This window comes from Piliocolobus tephrosceles, chromosome 16 (assembly GCF_002776525.5).
Source record: "Piliocolobus tephrosceles isolate RC106 chromosome 16, ASM277652v3, whole genome shotgun sequence".
Classification (NCBI taxonomy): domain Eukaryota; kingdom Metazoa; phylum Chordata; class Mammalia; order Primates; family Cercopithecidae; genus Piliocolobus; species Piliocolobus tephrosceles.
In genome coordinates this window covers 63,545,702-63,559,306 of record NC_045449.1, presented here as the reverse complement: position 1 = coordinate 63,559,306, position 13,605 = coordinate 63,545,702, and positions in this window count along the sequence as shown.

Genomic DNA, 13,605 nt, shown 5'->3' with positions numbered 1-13,605 from the left:
TGCGTAAAGTGTTATATCACAATGTATAACCCTCCAGTAGAAATTCCAAGGAACCGTGACAAAAAGCTGTGTCACTTGGGAATTAAAATGTGATTTATCTTTGGTTACTCTGACTCTATTCCAGATGTAATCTGAAACAACTCCCTGCCCATTCTTGCATAAGATCTCTTTCGTTTCTTCTTTTTCATTCTCAATCCTACCCCATCCTAAGTTAAGCCTTAGCAATTTATAACTCATCTAAAATGCTGCCTGATTGACTTTCACGACTCTGATTTGAATGTATCTGCATAATTCCCCTGCCCCCCTCAGGCTTGGAGCCAGGTGGAGAATAGCTTCAGGTGGGAAGTGTCCTATCTGCTAGGATGGGGCTCTTGTTATCCATAGTAGAAATAATAGCAACAAGACCTGACGTGGTATCCTGGAGCAAGGCCAGCATCAAAGCTGCGATACAAAACAAGATTGCTAATCTGAGGAGGACATAAAGCATAGAACATGGGCCAATACTAAATCAAAACAGAGCATAAATAAGGACAACGAACGAACAAGCTACACCTAAACATAAATGAAAAGGTTAAGTGGGAACTGTTTTTAAAGTGGAGAATATATGACTTTTGAAACACTTGCAAAAGTCATGTAACCATCATTACAACCTAATTTCAGAACATTTTTATCACCTCAAGAAGAAAAACCCATATCCATCAGCGGTCACTCCCTGTTTCCCCCTTGCCCCAGCTTCTGGCTACCCCTACTCTGCTTTCTGTCTCTATACATTTGCCTATTCTGGATAATGTGTTTCGGCTTCTGGTTGGCATTGTTCTGCTGGATGTATTGAAAGAAACTGAAATGTGGTGCATTCTTTCCTGTATGCCTCCATCAATAATTCACATTATGTGTTACTCTGATTTTGCTATCCCTTTCGTCAAGATTTTAACACCCTCTTCTCTTCTCTTCCCCTCCCTTTACACAACTGTTTCCATTGCTCCTTTGTTTCACGTTAAGATGCTTCATCATAAATTCCATCCAACAATTTTGCAACCCCCTACTTCCACATGTGCCCTTTAATAGGAATCCGAAGTGTACATATTATTTAAGACTAGATCTAATGCCACCTCCTCCACCGTGTTTCCCTAGATCAATCCAAGAAGTTAGCTCTTTTTCTTTTGTGACCTCTGTCTCCTGGAGGACTCTGCACCATTCCTTGGTGGGTACAAATATGCACTCCTCTGCTGTAGTTATTTCTCCCCCTCGACTGTAAGTTTCTTAATTAATGGTACCATGTTTCTTTCTCACCCACAGTTCTGCCACATTGTGAGCATATAGTAAGTGCTTGCTGAATAAATATACAAACAAAAAGGAAATTGCATGAAATACCCTAAATAACCCCCACTTAGATAATTGTTACATAGAATTCTGGAATTAAAGACCAAAATAGTACTACCATATAACAATACAGTGATTTGACTAGATACTTCTAAACTTTGGATACAATAAAATGTGTTAGCGAGTACTATAAATTGTTGGCATACACTTAAAGGCACCTAAATTAATGGGAAACTTGTCACTTCAAAATAATATAATCAGTAATTTTAAAGTGAATGAAGATCATTTGCCCAGTGACTTCAGATTGTTATTCTACTGAGATTTAGATTTTGATAAAAATTTGTAATGAAGAATCTGTATTCAACAGTTCCTCCTTTCTTTTCAAGCTATCTTCTTCAACCCCTCCATTCTATTTCCCTTATGTGAAAATGATAATACATTGTCATAATAATTATTCCTATACACACACAGATCCACTTATAACCTTCATTTTTCTCAACACAATTTGTCAGCCTGCCTTCCCAGCCAGTGTGCTTTGAAAGTGTGAAGTTCACTCAAACAGGTTTCTTTCTTTTGACACACATCTTAAAAGCTCATTAATTAATTTATTGTGCATTTAGTGGAGTCCTGCCTTATGTGAAGCACAGTGCTATAAAAAAAATAATATGCTGGCCAGGCCCCGTGGCTCACGCCTGTAATCTCAGCACTTTGGGAGGCTGAGACGGGCAGATCACGAGGTCAGGAGATCGAGACCATCCTGGCTAATACTGTGAAACCCTGTCTCTACTAAAAATACAAAAAATTAGCTGGGCATGATGGTGGGCACTTGTAGTCCCAGCTACTCGGGAGACTGAGGCAGGAGAAGGACGTGAATGCAGGAGGTGGAGTTTGCAGTGAGCCAAGATCGCACCACTGCACTCCAGCCTGGGCAACAGAGCGAGACTCCATCTCAAAAAAAAAAAAAAAAAAGACTCTGTCTTTATGGTTCACATGGTTTTGTAGTGGATCAAGATGCCTAAACATAAGTTAAAGAGAGATGCATGCAGAAAAGAGGTTTAGGTAAAGTGTGACTTCAGAAAGTGTTTAGATGGTGAAAAGATTGAGCTGTAATAAAAGTGTCTTTTGACATGCTTGCTTTTATCTGATGGACCTATGAATCTGATCAATTTCCTTTTTGGTCTGCCTGCTAGGAATCTCAGAACCATTTTTTGTGGTCCACCTTTATAGTATAATTTGACCTACAGTATAAATTTCATGCATCGATGGAATCCCTCACTTTTTCTTATTTTGCCACTTCAATTTTTTCTTTGTCTACTTTTTGGGTTTTATTTATTTTTACTTTTATGTATCTCTTCAAGGTACATAAAATACGTGTGTGTGTGTGTATTTTTTTTTTTTTTTTTGAGATGGAGTCTTGCTCTGTTGCCCAGGCTGGAGTGTAGAGGCATGATCTTGGCTCACTGCAACCTCTGCCTCCCGGGTTCATACAATTCTCCTGCCTCAGCCTCCCAAGTAGCTGGGACTGCAGGCATGCATCACCACACCCGGCTAATAAATACATGTATGTTATATTTTTAATGGTGTGAGACATAAGTACTGACTAAAAATAATTCTGAAAAAGGCATGCTAAAGAGAGCTACAGAATTGCTTGATTGATTGACCCTCTTCACCCTGAGTGTGTGTGTGTGTGTGTATATATTTGTACCCAAGACTGGAAAATTTACAAAAGAAAGTGTACAAAAGAAAGTTTAATGGACTCACAATTCCACATGGCTGGGGAGGCCTCACAATCACGGTGGAAAGTGATAGGCACTTCTCACATGGTGGCAGACAAGAGAAGAGAACTTGTGCAGGAAAATTCCCCTTTATAAAACCATCAGATCTCATGAGACTTATTCACTATCACAAGACTAGCAAGGGAAAGCCCTACCTCCGTGATTCAATTACCTCCCACCCAGTGCCTCCCACAACACATAGGAACTGTGGGAGCTACAATTCAAGATGAGATTTGGGTAGGGACACAGCCAAACCATATCATTAAGTTTGTATAAATTTAAGGGGTACAAGAGCAGTTTTGTTACATGTATAGATTCCATAGTTGTGAAGACTAGGCTTTTAGTGTAACCACCACCTGAATAATAAACATTGCATACATTAAGTAATTCCTCATTCATCACTCCCTTCCCATGCTCCCACTCTTCTAAGTCTCCAATGTCTATTATGCCACACTCATGTACATGTGTACCCATTATTTAGACCCCACTTACAAGTGAGAACATGCACCTCCACATATGACTATTTTTTATTTATTTATTTTTTTATTTTTTGGTGAGATGACATCTCACTATACTGCCTAGTTTTGTCTCGAACTTGTGAGCTCAATTGATCCTCTTGCCTTGGCCTCCCAAACTGCTAGGATTACAGGCATGAGCCCTCATGCCCAGCCCCACATTTTCTTTATCTTCAGTTTCATTCTATTGTGATGGTTAATATTGAATGTCAATTTGATTAGATTGAAGGATGCAAATTATTGTTACTGGGTGTGTCTGTGAGGGTGTTGCCAAGGGAGATTAACATTTGAGTCAGTGGAATAAGAGAGGCAGACCCATCCTCAATCTGGGTGGGCACCATCTAATCAGCTGCCAGTGTGGCTAGGACACAAGCAGGCAGAGGAACGTGGAAGGAGGACTAGACTGGTTGAGTCTACTGGCCTCCATCTTTCTCCCATGCTAAATGCTGTCTGCCCTTAAATGCCAGACTCCAAGTTTTTTAGCATTTGGGCTCTCGGACTTACACCAGTGATCTGCCAGGGGCTCTCAGGTCTTCAGCCACAGACTGAAGTCTATGCTATTGGCTTTCCTACAGATGAGGTTTTGGGACTTGCACTGGCTTCCTGGCTCCTCAGCTTGCAGACGGCCTATTGTGAGACTTCACCTTGTGATCGTGAGTCAATTCTCCTAATAAACCTCTTTCATATATTCATCTATCCTATTAGTTCTGCCCCTTTAGAGAATCCTGACTAATACAGCTATCTGTTGATGGACACTTAGGCTGATTCCTTATCTTTGCTATTGTGAATAGTGCTTCAATAAACATACAAGTGCAAGTATCTTTTTGATATAATGATGTCTTTTCCGTTGGGTAGATACCTGGTAGTGGGATTGCTGGATCTAATGGTATTATGTTATATTTTTAGTTCTTTGAGAAATCTCCACACTGTTTTCCACAGAAGCTATACTAATTTGCATTCCTTAAAATGATCACACTGCCCAAAGCAATCCACAGATTCAATGCAAGTTCTATAGAAATACCAACATCATTTTTTTACAGACTTAGAAAAGACAATCCCAAAATTGATATAAAAACATAAAAGAGCCTGAATGAGCAATTATTTTTTCTGTCATCATACCATTCACCTGAAAATTGCAAAGGTTATTAATTAGAGAGGAAATACTTTTATATACTTATTCATGGCGTACTGATTCAGATAGCCTAATTTGAATTGTTTGGTATAATCATAAAGATATATTTGAATGAAAAGCAAAATAACCAATTCTAGCAAATGAAAACACTAAATATGCTATCTACGCTCACTATTTTCTAGCACTGAAATACCAATCTGCATAAAGTTAAATTAATCAACAAAAAGGTAATCTACGTAAAAGGAAAAGGTAATCTATATAGATGTAACTTACATTAATGTCTCTTGAGTGAATCATTGAGTAAACAATATTTTCTGAGTCCACATTACTATTTAGAGTACACTGGCTAGATATTTTGCATACATTATTCAGTTTGATCCTCAGATCAGTCTTAAAGGCATATATTATTTTTCTCATCTTAGAAAGAATAAACTGGTTTATAATGAAATTTATAATAGTAATAGAAGCCCTGTTCTCAATGTTTTGCATGAGTTAATTCTTTAATCCTCTCATAAAACCAATGTGGTCAGATCTATTTATTTTTATTCTCATTTTATAAATGAAGAAATAAGGAACAGGGATGTTATATAAATCATCCCAGGCTATACGGTTACTCATGAAGCTGGGTTCAAACCCCAGCAGTCTGAGTCCAGAGTGTTAACCCTGAACTAACTAATTTCCCCAAACCGATTTTACTAAACAAGTGGCAGACATTCATGTTTTACACTAAAATTTACACCCTGCTGCCTTGGATTCAGTTCAAACCACACACCTACTCTCTACATCTTTTCTGTTGGTTTCAGACAGAATTCGTTACTTCTTTTCCTGGGTTGCCCTAGAGATAGATAGATAGAAAATAGATAAGAGATAGACAGATAGGTACAAAAAGTAGAATAAATACAAGTATACATGAACAGCACTTTCTATATTTTCTTTTAATATGTATACATACCTTTTTAAAATAAGATTTTCTTAAAAGTAGGGATTACTTAATGAAATCTCTCTTTTAAAATTAAATGTATTTTAAAAATATAAATAAGTCAATGAGTGAATAAAATAAAAACTTCACAACATATACATTTGGCCCATTAAAATTTCATCAGTACCTGAAATCCTGCAATGAAAGATTTATTATTTTGGCTTAAATCCTTGTATCACTTGGAAAGAAAAGATTCTGACAAGAATTGCTATATCAGTTCACATCTGTCTTTAATATTTTCTTATAAACACATTTACTAGAGCTTTTCCTAAGAACAATTTTGATGAAGCAAAATACAGACAGAACAAGAACACACTACATCTTTCACAAGGTCACCAGAGAGAACCATGGAAGGAAGTTAAGGACAATTGAGGTGGATACCAAAAAATTAATTCTGAAGACCATAACTTTTGGGAGGAAATCTTGACTTTCTTAACATTCTCAAATCTTATCCAAAGAAATATCATCTACGGCCGGGCGCGGTGGCTCAAGCCTGTAATCCCAGCACTTTGGGAGGCCGAGACGGGCAGATCACGAGGTCAGGAGATTGAGATCATTCTGGCAAACATGGTGAAACCCCGTCTCTACTAAAAAATACAAAAAAAAAAAAAAACTAGCCAGGTGAGGTGGCGCGCCTGTAGTCCCAGCTACTCGGGAGGCTGAGGCAGAAGAATGGCGTAAACCCGGGAGGCGGAGCTTGCAGTGAGCTGAGATCCGGCCACTGCACTCCAGCCTGGGCAACAGAGCCAGACTCCATCTCAAAAAAAAAAAAAAAAAAAAAAAAATCATCTACAAATAAAATTCTTTTCTGAGTAAGGAAAGTAAGGAATGACAAATTAGGGGGTGTTAGGTAGATTAAAGTCAACAGACTCATAAGATTTCAAGTTGTTATAACCTGCTGTCCAAACCTGGCCTGGGCAACAGAATCAGCTGCAGGCACTTGAAAAGAATATCTTACCTGTGTCCTAGTACATTTCATTTGAATCTCTATATGCTAAAAATAAAAAATAAAAATATGGCTGGGCGCCGTGGCTCACGCCTGTAATTTCAGCACTTTGGGAGGCGGAGGCAGGTGGATCACGAGGTCAAGAGATGGAGAACATCCTGGCCAACATGGTGAAACCCCGTCTCTACTAAAAATACAAAAATTAGCTTGGCATGGTGGTGCCTGCCTGTAGTCCCAGCTATTTGGGAGGCTGAGACAGGAGAATCGCTTGCAGCAGGGAGATGGTTGTAGTGAGCCAAGATCAGCCACTGCATTCCAGCCTGGCAACAAAGCAAGACTCTGTCTCAAAATAAATAAATAAATAAATAAATAAATAAATAAATAAATAAATAAATAAAAATAAAAAATTAAAAAATAAGAAATAAAAACACCCAAGAAACTCCCCCATGTGATTCTAACATAAGAAGTTTGGTGACAGACAGCAGACCTATGTTTACATACCAATGTTTTAGACTGAGTTTCACCACCCTCTTATTGATAGCAGGGATGGGGGGTGGGCTAGCTCTTCAAATATCTCCCCAGCCTTCTAATGTCAATTTCAAGCCATCAAGACCCATGGTAGCGGTACTGTTGGTGGTATATGTGGCACCAGGGGCCAGCCTCATGAGTATGCAACCTGTGCAGTCACACAGAGCCCTACAGTTAGAAAGGTCCTGTGCGTGGTCTAATGATCTACTGTCACTTTTTTTGGAATTCTTAATAATTTTAATAAAGCCCTTCTCTCTATATATAATATAATATATATTATAATATATATATATATTTGCATTGGGCCTCACAATTACATAGCCAATCTAGGTGGCTCTCATTAAAGGGTAGGGGGATAGGTGGAACATTGGTGGACAATAATCACTAGCAAATTTTTGAGCCAATCAATTAGATGAATAATGCAGTCACTAGTTAGGTGTTACTACATATCCAAAGGATTCTTGAACAAGTCAACTCATTTAGTGGACTTTATCTTGATCTTTAGAAAGAAAAGAGAATATTGGCGTAGATGACCCCTAATACCCTACCCAGTTCTAGTACTGTGGCAGAAATTGCTGTATGTTCAGCAAAACCTGTTTCCTTTTATTACTCGACACACAGCAAGACTACATGTCTCAGCTTCCCATGCAGATAAATGTTGCCATGTGTATTAATTCATTAGGGCTGCTCTTAACAAAGTATTGCAGACCGATACTGTGTTAAGCAAGAGAAATTTATTTTCTTGCAATTTTGGAGGCTAGAATTCTGAGATCAAGGTAGTGGGAGGGCTGGTTGGTTTATTAAGATCTCTCACCTTGGCTTGTAGATGGCTGACTTCTACCTATGTCTTCACATGGTCTTTCCTCCGTACCCATCTGTGTCCAAATTTCTTCTTCTCAGGACACCAGTTATATTGAATTAGGTTCCACCTAATAACTTCCATTTTAATTTAAGTACCTCTTTAAAGGTCCTATCTCCAAGTACTGTACAGTCACATTTTGAAGTACTGGGAGTTAGGACTTCAACATATGACCCTGGGGGAATAAAAGTCAACCCAATACATGACACAATGGAGTTCTGACCAATAAAACATGGGCAGGAGTCACAAATGCCACTTTCAGTTCAATTCTACATACACATTATACACACAGTCCTTTAATCTCTTTTTCTCTTTCCAGATGACCAGGATAGAGACCACCCTCCAGGCAATCTTGGAAGCCATGTCGTAAAACCACACAATGGAAGGATCATGGATCCCTGAGTCACTACTTGGAGAAGAGCCACTCTACCAGAAATGCCCACACAGAAATATGATATGAATGAGAAATAAGTGATTATTGTTTTAGGCTCTGCAATTTGGGGGATTTTGTGTTGTAACAGCTATACTATTATACCTAAAATAATCAATCAATGAGGACTCAGAGAAATCAAAGTATCGTATTTGCTTTACCTCAGGTAAGCAATTACTAGTTAATAAGCATTTACTCAGTGTTTAGATCTGTTCTCGATGCTGTAAACTACAAAGAAATAAAAAGCACAATGTCTCATTTCAATATTGCTCGTAAGGCACAGACCATAAAGATGCCATTAAATGCTGAAGTGTGGAGAAGTACCTCTATTTGACAGTTTTTTAAAGTAGTTGATCTATGAATCCTGAAGGATGAGCCATGAAAGGCTTCATTTGATGAGTTGAACTTTGACCTTTAAGGTAGCCTGGGAGGGATTTAGATAAGTGATAGGTCCCAGCAGGGAGGATGATCATGAGCAGAAAGTTAACGTAAAAAAATAAATAAATAAAAAGCCAGGCATCAGTGGGAAACTGTGAAAATTCTGCCCAACAGAAGCAGGGAATCCTGCTGAGCAGTGCTGGATAATAAAGAAAGGCACCAAGTTCCAGCCAGACTCAGGACAGACTAGAGAGCTAGGTAATTATTTTAAGTTGGTTTACTTCAGTATAATCCAGACTCCAACTTGATTGGGAAAATCCTTCAGAAAATTATCGTGTCTTTTTCTTTCGAGCTTTTACTTGGTGTCTTTTTTCCTTGAACACTTTTTTTTCTAGAGTCTGTGAACAGACACTAGTAGAGAGTTATAACGCACACTCCCCTTTCCCCCTCCCAAAATGGCTTATGACCTCACTTGTCTTTTGTTTTGATTATTTGTATTCTACTATCAGTCTAGTTTCTCACACACATTTTAATCTTAGGGGTTTTACAAAACTTCTCCTTATTAGAAATGAATTCCTCCCTTTCCTCATAGATAATGTAACTGGGGTTAATTTGGAATTAAATAAAATATCATCATCATCATCATCACTCCTTGCTTCCATTGGTGGCTACTTTAACTGTCTCGCTTCCCTCTTCTGTGGGCCGTTTGTTAGAAGACTCTAGCCAGCATTTCCTGCAGCACTCAGTAATGCCACAGTAATAGTTTTTCCATCGAAAAATACCACCAAGTGCAATATTTCCAATGGAAATACCACAAGAACAGTGTTTCCACTGAGCATACCGCAAGTAGAGTGCTTTTGTGGTATCTAAATTTTGAGATGAACTCGTAATGCTCATCTTGGATTCATTATAACTACAGCCCCTACTCTCTGGAAAGCACTGAAATGGGGATGGAATTTTTATTTGTAGTTAAAAAAATTCAATAAAAATAAAAGTTAGATGATGCCAAGACAATTTTGCACTTGCTTATGTGAGTAAAATATAAATAGATTTAGCAAGTAAAAGAAGGGGGGAAAACTTTATAAAAATGTGCAGAGAGGCTTAACAGCTGGGAAAGCAAGGATATGTGTGTATGTGTGTGCGTGTGAGAGATAACATTTAAAACAGCTCAGCAGCTGGTAAAGCAACAACCTGTAAAAACACTTAACATTTACAGCCACTCAGTGGCTGGAAAACCAACTTCTCATAAAATCGATTTAACATTTTTGTCGCTGTTGAAGACATTTAATGCATGCATGTTTATATATCTGTGTTTATACTGTAGCCCCATGGACTTCAGTGGGTTTTAACAATCATAAACTGGAAGAGAACATTTGAAACTATGGAAGGCATATAATATTTTTGCACCATTGGCCATAACAATGGCTATCAACACATATAGAGCTCTTTTAGATATGTTGGTAAGTGGGCCTAGAGTCCAATCAATGATAGTCCCTTCGTTAACTTTTGTATTTGTACCATCTCACTGATCTGTAGTGCCCTACTTTAAAAAGTCATTAAAAACAAATTCCAGTTGGAAGCATTCTCTTATTTTCCAGGAGTTTAAGAGTAAGCCTCTTAGATCCTGATCTGCCTGCAGTTTGGCAAACAAAGTTATCTGTCAGGATAGTCCAATTTTTTCATTTCCCTTGTTATGTCTTAAATCAATTCAGTTAAAGAGGGTTACGATTTTCTAATTTTTTTTTTCTTTCAGCTGGTTTGGTTTGGTTTGGTTTAGTTTTGTTTTTTCTCTGCTTAGTTTCAGGTAATGAATTCAATTACCAACTGGTCAAAGAGAATTCCTTTTTTTGGTGGGGGTTGGGGTGGACAATTTTTAAAAGTAAACGGAATTTTTTTAAATGTTCTTAAAACTTCTACAGTTAATAATCCTGGAGCAAGTAATAGTGAAAAGATGCTAAAATGCTAACATATAGGCCACTATTTTATAGATACATGACCTTGGAGATAGAAAAGTCACAACATCTTGAACCCTCAAGTTGCTATTTTTAGAATATAAATCATCATACCTGCTTTTTTACCCACCTCTCCAGATTGTTTTGAGGCTCAAATGATATAATATGTAGAAATATGTATGTTCAGTTGATGGCAAAGTACTAGTCATAAAATATTATTTTGAAAAGCAATAATAAAACTAACTCTCAAGCTTCAAACATTGAAAAATTAAGCAAATTTTAAGTTAAACTTAATCAAAATTATAATGATGTATATGGTTCTAGACTCCCATTAAGTGACCATTTTTTAAATCCCTCTGGAGGATAAAAGTTAGAGAAACTGGAAAATTAAGAGAAAGGTCATATATTAGGTTGGTACAAACATAATTACAGGTTTTGTCATATTAAAAGTAATGGCAAAACTCGTAATTACATTTGCTCCAACCTAACAGATGAGCAAAAAATGATTCACTCTGAATCCAGGTGAGCATTTTCATCTGCTTCCTTCTCTAACCAGAGCCCACCCCTGAACAGATGCATTCATGTGGACAACTGCTCATTCAGCTATTTCACACCCACTTCGTTTTACTTAAGGGTTAAATCTTTTTTGTTGTTTGTTCAGAGAAAGAATTCGTGTTTATTTACAACAGTGTTTTCTAAAAGCAACACTGAGAGGAATAAGATCCTAGACTATTGCAACATTTCACTATGTTGGAGCAAGTATGATGGAGCTGCTGCTCTTCTTCTTTCTTCTTCGTCTTCTTCCTCCTTCCTCTTCCTTCCTCCTCCTTCTTCCTTCTTTCTTCTTCTCCTTCACCTTCTCCCTCTTCTTCTTCTTCCTCCTCCTCCTCCTCCTCTTCTTATTTTTCTTCTTCTTCCTCCTCCTCCTCCTCTTTCTCCTCTTTTTCCTTCTCCTTCTCCCAAGGATAAAACTAGACAAGAAAAAGGACTGCAAACTCCTTTCTCCTACAACTCATGGAATGGAATCCAAATGACATTGTTACATTTAGTGTTATGATCTTAACTAAGGATTTTCCCCTGAAAATGAATAGAAACCCCTTAAGAGATAAATAGAGAGCTGAAATTTCAATTCTAACAATTCCCTGGAGTTCTAGGCCACTGACTTGTCCAGATTAAAAAAAAAAAAAAAAAAAAAACTCATTAAAGTTTAAAATATAATAGACATTAAGACTAGAACTTCTAATTCTAGCCAAGTATGCCCAAATCCATCCCCCTTTGATTGACTTTATAATTGAATTAGGTTCAAGTGATAGTGCAAATAAAACATGTAAAGGAAAATAAAAGTTATAAAATGTTCGTCATTTGGGAGATCTCCATAGAAGACTTAATCGCTTTTAGCTGGGTGGAAATAAAACCAAGATTTGGAGAGGGCTGCTATTGAACTTGCCCATAATCTCATAAAGATACATATTGTGTGTTCAAGAATAGGAATGCATTTAAACTTCATATCAAGAAAAGAGCAAACATTAATGCCTTAGTGGTGAAGTCTGGATATTTTGACCTCATGGAAAACAACAACAACAAAAAGAAGAATGTTTTAAAAAGTTTAAACTAGAAGGGTGTGAGTTAATGCCACAAAAAGTCTTAGCGAATGCCTGGGTTCTAGGTCCCTAGGCAGAGTTTCCATAGGACCCCAAACTGCTATTCTTTCTTCCCTCCCTGGTGATATCCAAATAGTGCAGGTTAACCACAGACCCCAGCAATGCACAGTCATCTTTCCCATGCGTAAGTGACAAGGCCTTTGATAATAAAGAGATGTCCAGCCTGGAGTGGTGGCTCACGCCTGTAATCCCAGCTCTTTGGGAGGCCAAGGTGGGCAGATCACTTGAGGTCAGGAGTTTGAGACCAGCCTGGCCAACATGGGGAAACCCAGTCTGCATTGCAAAAAAATACAAAAATGAGCCAGAAATTGGTTGAACCTGGGAGGCAGAGGCCGCAGTAAACTGAGATCGTGCCACTGCACTCCAGCCTGGGCAACAGAGTGAGACTCCTTCCCAAAAGGAGAAGAAGGAGAAGGAGGAGAAGAGATGTCCAAAGCTCAAAAATTATAAAGAAGAAAAATTAAGAGCTACTATGGCTGAATCAGAAGGAAATGAGAATGGAGAGTCAGTAGTGCACCTGGCCCCAGCTTCTTCCCATTCTATTGCTACTAAAGCCAGAGAGAGCTTCCTTTAGACACATGAATGCATTAGGTAATGGGTTAATTATACTTAGGCTTCCTAGATAGACGTTATAAAATAGTATATTCTTGGAGGCACTAAATTTAAAAGGTAGAGGAATATGGAAGATGCTTGTATCCTCTTATCGATACTTCTGTGACTTAAGGGAAAATAAAACTGTCATTATAGACAGGATATAAGTAATCAATGTTTGCTAATGATTTGTAATTAGTTTAATATCCCACATCTCAAACTTAAAGCATTCAAAAAAATCTAAATGGTGGCCAGGCACAGTGGCTCATGCCTGTAATCCCAGCACTTTGGTAGGCCAAAGCAGGTGGATCTCCATAGAAGATCCTGACTTGAGGTCAGGAGTTTGAGACCAGCCTGACAAACTTGGTAAAACCCTATCTCTACTAAAAATAAAAAACAAAACAAAAATGTGCATGGTGTGTTGGTGGGTACCTGTAATCCCAGCTACTCAGGAGGCTGAGGCAGGAGAATCACTTGAACCCAGGAGGTGGAGGTTGCAGTGAGCCAAGATCACACCATTGCACTCCAACTTGGGTGAC